The sequence below is a fragment of the Hippocampus comes genome, unplaced genomic scaffold (genome assembly GCF_001891065.2).
Source record: "Hippocampus comes isolate QL1 unplaced genomic scaffold, H_comes_QL1_v1.1 scaffold57, whole genome shotgun sequence".
NCBI classification, from domain to species: Eukaryota; Metazoa; Chordata; class Actinopteri; order Syngnathiformes; family Syngnathidae; genus Hippocampus; species Hippocampus comes.
The window spans coordinates 1,895,238-1,903,597 of NW_017805039.1; the positions used below are offsets into that span (position 1 = coordinate 1,895,238).

At 39.3% G+C, this 8,360-nt stretch overlaps 1 long non-coding RNA gene across 2 annotated transcripts in view; it reads right to left on the minus strand.

Annotated features, from left to right (window-relative positions):
• LOC109512477 (uncharacterized) overlaps positions 1-8,360 on the minus strand; it is a 53,252-nt gene that overhangs the window by 5,236 nt on the left and 39,656 nt on the right. For both annotated transcript variants that reach the window (XR_002167526.1, XR_002167525.1), the window contains exon 4: positions 1,145-1,220. This is a non-coding gene — a long non-coding RNA (uncharacterized LOC109512477). The remainder of the gene's footprint in view (positions 1-1,144; positions 1,221-8,360) is intronic.

Consider the following 8,360-nt stretch of genomic DNA (forward strand, 5'->3'; position numbering starts at 1 on the left):
TATATTTTTTTTTTTTCCTTTTATTGCTGATTGGCTGGGACAAAATCACGTGTCTGTTGATCAGCTTTGATTGATATTTTTATAATGTCATTGCTGTTATATGATATACAGTGACATTACAACACACAAAAAAGATACACACAGCAACATAATGAAACCCCCTCACCACCCCAAAACAAAAAAAAGTTAAGTTCCCAGAAATGAAAACCATCTTTAAAGTTACAGTAAGGAAGTTGTGGTTCATCCTACCGTAAGTCCAAAGCTTCGTGGCTTTCTTTTCTGCCGAAGCATCAAATCACACTGCCCAACAATTCAATTCTTTTATCTATTTATTTATTTACTGTTATTATTTCTTTTTTTTCCCCCCCCAATCAGAGATGCAAGTAAAATTCTAAATTTTTTTTTGGAGCAGGTTTTCAGAACGACATAGGTATCAATTAAGAGTGTATGGTGAAGTCCATATTGCGCAAGCTTTTATAGTTACACCCAAAAAAACAAAAATCTCTTTTTTTGGGTGTAACTATAAAAGCTTGCGCAATATGGACTTCACCATACACTCTTAATTGATACCTATGTCGTTCTGAAAACTTGCTCCAAAAACTAATCTCGAATTTTAAAATTATTTTGAAATAATCTGTGTCAAAAATACATTTAGATACGCATAAAACCATTTCAGATTACAATTTGCAAGTCTGGTTGTGGATGAGAAGTGCGAAATTGACGGGAAATTGCCTTGTAAATTTTCATTTCACCTGCTTGGTGCACCAGTCAGGACACCAACAGTGCTGAGTGCTACATAGAGTTCTATTTTTTGCATGTTATGTTTATTTTCACAAATTTATTGTCACCAGAGCATCCAATTCCTGTGGAAAAATAATAATAAAATTTAAATCTGAGAATGTTTATTTTTTCCCCCATTTACTTGATGGGGTTTTGTGAGTGGATAATTCTGGGAATAGTGGAAGATGGAAAGTCATTCCTAACATTCTGAAATTTGGTGATTCTTTTGAAGTAGAAAATAATTTGGTTGAAAAACGTGGCAAAAAAATGCCAGTGATAAAATTCATTTCAAACAATGAACAATTGTCATCCCCCCCCCCCCCCCCCCCCCCCCCCCCCAGAGAACTGCCCATGAATCACATACCATACAAGGGTGTAGTGGGCGGGGCCTGTCCTCCAGCCTTGAGTTCACCTGTCAGCCTTCCTCTTGCTCACCCAATCTGCAGTTGTGAAGACCGAGAAAAGATGAATCAGCAAAATGATCTGCCACAAGCTCAAACAGGCTCACTGACAAATGTAGAAAAAAAAAGCGCATGTGAGACAGCAAAAATGTCATCAAGTGACTCGCAGGTCCGTGTTTCCTGAACGCAACATAGCTGCTCTGCCATTGGCTATTACCAAGCATCATGTTGGTATCCCATTGGCTAAGAGGGGACTATACCGTATGCGTCATTGTATGTAGATGGATAAATAGATTGATATGTATTCATGCAAGGTCCTTGTGATTCACCCCTCGGGCCAAGAGGCGTTCCGATAGTTTTACGTAAACGGGAATCACCCAGAAAAAGTGTTCACCAGTCAGGCAATCGCTCACTATGCTGATGTCTGCCTTGGACATTTTTAAAGGATTGTTAAAAGCCGACAAAAGCAAACGTCCTTGGATCAGTTCTTTCCAAAACGCCAGGCAAAAACCACTTCTGATAGAGAACATGGACTAAAAAGGGCAAAGAACTACGAGAATGCAGTTAAAAGTGAAATGACCATTATTTTTAGTTTTTTCCTTTATTCTTTTTTTTTTTTTTTTTTTACATTATGCATAACTATCTATCATTTATTGTGCAATAATCTAATTGTAACATGCATTTGTTACATATTTTGATACATTTTATGCTTTAGGAAACATTTATGTCTGAATTTTGGGTGGGCTTGGAACGGATTAGGGCATTAACATGGAAAACGTGTCTCGACTTACAAAATTTCTTCCAGAACCAGTTAATTTCATAAGTAGAGGTGCCACTGTACTTTCATAAAAGATTGATTCAAAGCACATTTATAAGGAAGTGGCTCTTGTGTCATGAAGCTCCCGAAAAGCCATTGAGTCATAGCTGTGATTCTGCGGCGAGAAGAAATCATGTCACCCACGGCTGAACAAAATCCATATTAGGTGCTAAAAAAATAAAATAAAATATCCAGCGCCGTACTCATCACAGAAATTCAGGTACTTTCCACGCAAGCAAGTGACATCACACATCAACGCAGTCCATTTGTCAACATTTTCAGTTTACATCCATTATTTTATTCATGCGGTGAAAATTTCAGAACAGTATTTGACTTCGGCTTCTGTTATACTGATAGAGAGTGAAAACGTGCTAAAGGAAGAAAAAAAAGAGAGAAGAAAAACAAAAGGTGAGTTATTTCCATTACAGATTTCCCACAAGGTTGTTTTTACAAGCTGTCAAAATGAGCCTCCCAACCTCATTGTGTGTCTTACTGGAAACGTTTCGTGAATGCGGTGAAACGTTCGTGCCATGTGTGAGGCTTTAGCGGTCGCTGAGGTTCATTTGCTTTTCTGCTCCTGGCGCTGCCGCCCCCCCCCCCCCCACCCCCCCCCCGGGCCCGTTTTTGCCTGGGCACGTTTTTCATTTTGGTTTTGTTTCGCGCCTGCTCGCGTCTTCCCACAAGAAGCCATGTCGCCAGCCGAGCGGGTGTGGCCCGGCATGACACATTCCCGCTGGAAGATTTGGTCTCTTTTTTTTTTTTTTCGTCTGTATCCACCAAAAGATTTCAAACAGCAGATGTTTCACTTTGATGCACCGCCAGTGTTCTCTTGTACTCATTGAAAAACAAATGAGATGAAAGTACTGGTTGATTTGATGCCATCGCCATCGAATTAAAAAGAAAAAAAATAAATAAATAAAAGGATTTTCTAGAAAACACCTTTAGAAGAATTTTCGCTCATTTTTCAAGATTTAAAAAAAAAAAATCAATTCTGGGGAAAATTTCTTGAATTAAAAAAAAAGTAGTAAGCTTATATTCTTGTCACAGCTTTTGTTTTTCCAAGAAATGTTGATAGTTTAAACCAGGGATGCCCAAACTATTTTGACCATAGATCTACTTTTCGATCAACCAACCTCCCGTGATCGACCCGTTAGCACGCATGCGCGCACACACGTACACACGCATGCCATGATGAGCACCAGCCTGACGCTGAGGCATGCGACGCACTTCGGCAGCCTGTTAACGATCGTAGCTCCCGCGTACGGTTTTAAAATGCTCCCCTCGCCCCTCCAGATTCCCATTCTTTGCCCGTCCCCCTCAGTGAATTGTACGAAACAAACTCTGAATGGGAATAATGACAACGATAAAAGATTAGTGCAACAACTCTGATCACAAATTCGAAGTGAATGATCATTTTTGCTAAAAACAAAGTTCATCAGTTTGAACATTAAATATGCCGTCTTTGTCGTGTACTCAGTTCAATACGGCTTGAACATGATTTAAATAAATGCATTGTGCTTTTTTTTTTTTTTTTTAAACACAACACAATGTCCCAGCTTCATTGAAATTGGGTTTGTATTTGCCAAAGTGAAAGCAGGTTCAATGTTGCAAGTAACTGTCAACAATTGCAAGTCTGTCATGACGAGGCGGCTCCCGTTTGGTGTAATTATGCCAGCAACTGCCTCGTTTGTCACAACATCTTGTCCGCGGCATTCCGTAGATTTGTCCTGTATAAGTGTTTCTCGCAAGGAATGAAGTACAAAGGTCATAATAATCTGCCTGCATCGCATCAAAGACATTACACAACAAATCAGAGATAGAAAAAAAAAAAAACAAAAAACAAAAAAAACTGGCTGGTTCTCTCGTTGTCATCTCCAACAGGAACAAGGCCAAGTTGTCATTTCGCGCTTGTTTTTATTTGACTCACAGACGATTGAAAATGTCCAAAAGGCGCCAAAAGGCAAAGGTGAAAGGGGACTTCACAGTCAAAGAAATACTTAGTAACACTCAAACCTCAGAAAAGGAAACTAAGAAACTCTCAACGGCCCAAATATCACGTTGGCGTTCTCGTCAGTATTAACATCCAACATTGCCATCTTTGTAATTTGACGTGTTTTTAAAGCACTTTGAATTGAATGCTACGCTACAAATTCACTTGCCTTGCCTCCGAATAGTCCAGAAAAACAACAACACATAAAAGCAGTTCACACCGACCAAGATATGTTTCAAATGTTTCTTTTTTTTTTTTTTTTTTTTTAGCCTTTTAGATCTTTGTTTAACATTATACTATTATTAGTAGTAGTTGTAATAGTAGTAGTAGTAGTAGCAATAGTAGTAGTAGTAATATTATTCTCACCATCATCATCATTATCAACATCACTATAATTCAGTAGCGCAACCCTTGTTAACTGTTGAAACATTTTCTCTATTGTTTGAACAAGGCTTGGATGCACATTGGACAATTTCCTTTGTGTGTGTGTGTGTGTGTGTGTGCGTCCAACCGAGGGTGTGCTTTTGCTTTTGAGACATGCCCGGACGTATTCTCAGTCACTCAGTCAGTCAGTCAGTAAGCCAGCGGTGCACAGTGCAAAAAGGCTCGCACAACAAATAAAAGGAGGGCGGCGAGTATTATCGAGTATGCAATGTTGCAACACCACACTGTCTTAAAAAAAAAAAAAAAAAAAAAAAAACAGGGCATTTGTGTTTGTCTAAATGGTTTGTGTGTGTCCTTGCAGCCTGGAAAGTGCTTCTTATCAAAGGCTAATGATCATGATTGCAGTGAACCTGTGTGCTTTTGCGCATGGCTCCTTGGGACATTTTTGTGGGTTTACTCATGATAGACGCGCGTATGAAGCAATACTCGGGAGCTGAATTAAAATTTCTTTTTGACTAAATAGACATTTTCACCATGGTGAGCAAGCCGATACAATTTGGTGAGTTGGAATGCCCTCAAAATGGCCATTAGTTAGGCCGCTGTTGGCAAATATGTGCGATTCTCAAAATAAGAATTAAAAACACATAATGCATGCATATAAGACTATTTTGATTTAACGGTTTTTGCATTTAGTTTCTTTAGATGGAAACTGAGGAGAAAGAAAAGTTTTGAGTATGACCTTGGGACCCCAAAATTGACCAAAACTGACCCGGAAATGGCGAGCTTCGAACCAAAATGGCAGACTTGCTGCAGCTTATCGAGGCTTTTTTTTTTTTTTTTTGTGGGTCGGCTCATGATGATCACAGAGAGTAAATTTCACTTTGCAAAGTCAAACCAGGTTCAGGAGCTGCAAGGGTCAAGTTTGTCTTTGAAGGACTCCTTGAAAATTGCCAAATTGACCCTGATGAGGCTGCTTCAAAGGAAAACGGCAGACTTCCTGTTGACTTTACGACATTCCTCCTTGAGACTTGTTTGTCTGGGACTACTCATGACAGACATGTCTCCCGAAATTCCATGCCGCTAAGTGAATTTAATTTCCAGGTCAGTTTGGCAATAGGAGAAGTATGTCCACACCTCCCTCCGAAACTAAAATGGCTGCTTCACACCCGAAAAAAAAAAAAAAAAAAAAAGAAGACTTCCCATGTAATTTTCACCGCGGCATTTTTGGTTAATCTACTCACGATACATAGACCAAACAAATGTCATGTTGCTGGTCAAAATTGGACTGCGGGGTTGAATTTGGAACTCATGAGAATAAGAAAGCTCTCAAAAGAGTCAATTTATTTGGTTTGAGGCCTGTGACTGCCCATTTAGCCCTCAAAACAGAATTTAGCACGATGATACATTTGGACTGAAACTAAAACAGAAAGACAATTTTTAGGACAGCGCAAGCAGGTGGCAGACACACGTGAGGCGCTTTTCTTTCTTATCCTCCTCATCACCTGGGCAGTGAGTCACATCTTTGTGGTACACTAACTTGAGTTGCTACTCCCGTCTACTTTCTACTTCCTATATTACTTTCACGCCTTCCCATACTCGTCAAAAAACAAAAAACAAAAAAAAACTTGTGCATTTTGTATTGTATTCTATGCACTTTTCATATATGCGATTTCACTTTTTTTTTTTTTTTTCAACTGGAGTTGTTTTCTGTTTGCGAAAGGAAGGCACACATGTTTTGAGGTTACGTATTCAACGGAAATCTGGAGTAGCGCAAAGAGCAAGAAGGGCAGCGTGGTTAATGATTCAACCAACTCGACATAACAGTTTCATTTAATGGCAAGTGTTAGATAAGACACCACCACACTTATCATCTGAACAAAACAACCACCACCAGGAATGAACAATATGTTTTTTTACCCCTGATTCACATTTTTTTTTCTTCCACTAAATTAAGTGACAGAGTTTAGTTTTTAATGCAACAGGCAAGGTGACTGTATGTAAATAAATATCTGACTGAAAATGATTAAAAAAAAGAAATCACAAAATTCAGCCACAAATATCTACAGAGCATGAAATGTGGTAAACATTCCTGTCAATCGTCAGTAGACACGCTAAAAAAAAAAAAGTCTCAAGAGGCTATGCCTGAAAAGACCTAAGTCAGCCATTTTGTATGGAGCAGCCATTTTGTTTTGGGAGGGAGGGGGCGGGGTCTCATTTTGGCCATTTCCTTCAGAGACGTCAGTCAGAGCCAGTTCAAAGTGTGGTACAAGTACCAGTGGTGGCACGCCGGCTCCCTCTAGAGGTACGTGAAGAAATCACTGAATTAAACCGACAATATCAGTATTTCGGAAAGTCTTAGGGAGTATTTCATCATATTAAAAGTCATTAGGTACATTTTAGGAAGATGTATGAGTATCATGGTAACTTTTAGGGAGCATTAGCGTATATTTAAGCGTATTTAGGTACCTTGTAGGGCAGGGGTCAGCAACTGCGGCCCTCGGGGAGGCCCTGTCCTGCATATTTTAAATGTCACGCTCCTCCAACTTAGCTGATTCAAATGATCGGGATCGTTACAAGGCTTCTGCCGAGCTTGATGATGAGCTGATCATTTGAATTAGGTGCATTGAAGGAGGGAGACATCGAAAACATGCAGGATTGGGGCCCTCGAGGACCAGAGTTGTTGACCCGTGTTCCAGAAAGTATTTCGGGAGGTTAGTTGTAGTACTTAGTTGACTTTTTGGAAGTATTTGAGTACATCCGGGATTGTTTAGAGTAAAATGACCACTTAAACGTTTGTTAAGTTAGAACATTGCTTCCTGGTTCATTGAGGACAAAACAAGCAGACCAGCAGAACGATTGAAATTCCCGGAGGGAAATTTCCTTTGAAAATCAATCCCTGCACCAAATTTAAAGGCTTCTTCTTTTCACTCTACAGTGTTTTGTTTGATGTTGTCTGCATAATCCAGGACAGTGTTATTTTTCCACGTATTGTTACACAACAACCCATCATGACACCATTATTATTCTTCTTATTTATTTATTTATTTTTTTGCTTTAAAAACAAAACAAAAACTGTATATACAGCAGGTATTCACGGCGTTTGCTCAATAATTGGTTGTTACACCTTTTGCCGCAATTACAGCCACAAATCTTTTGGAATCTGACGCCACACCTATTTTGGGGCAGTTTCATGCTTGCTTTGTGCATTGTCGACTTTGAGACGAGGCGTGTCAAGGGGAATAAAAATAAATAAACAAGGCTGCACCTGAGCTCAAGTTTGAGTTCCTAAGAACTAAGAAATCACCTGTGTATTCTGTGGAGAGGTATTTACAGCTTTTGTTTAATACAAAAATTAATTACAAAAAAAAAACACATTCTTCATGGGATACGAGGCGTCGGATTTTGAGAGGGAAAAACATTTATGTAATCAACTTTTGAGGACCAAGTCAAGTGCCAGCCATGATTTCAGGATATACTTTATATGTCTTGCTACTTACTATGTCAACATGACTACTTGAAGCCAGTAATTTCCTCATAAAAGTACTTTACAACTTGACCTTTGCCCGCTGGACTATTACACATGTCGGCCATCTGACCAAGTTGTGCGTTTTCCTCCTTTGTTTTTCTACTGAAAATGTATACATTACATTATACACAATTAGCTTGAGATTTGAACAGTCATCATTTCCGACACAGCGACTCACTCACTCGCTCGCTCACTTCTGCTAAATGGCTGGAAATGAGAAACACGCAGAGCTTTATAGGCGGACAAATATAACTCGGCACCTTTCACACACATGCGCACAACACACACGCGCGCACACGCTCGCTTGTTTTTTTTTTGTTTTTTTTTTATGACATGCCGACCGTCCTGGTTCTTAAACAGCTGTGCTCTGTCGACATCATAATTAAATATAGGGGGCAAAAAAAACAATCAGAACGCTTTCACATGTAATGGAATTTTCCTGCAATAGTATTCATATATATA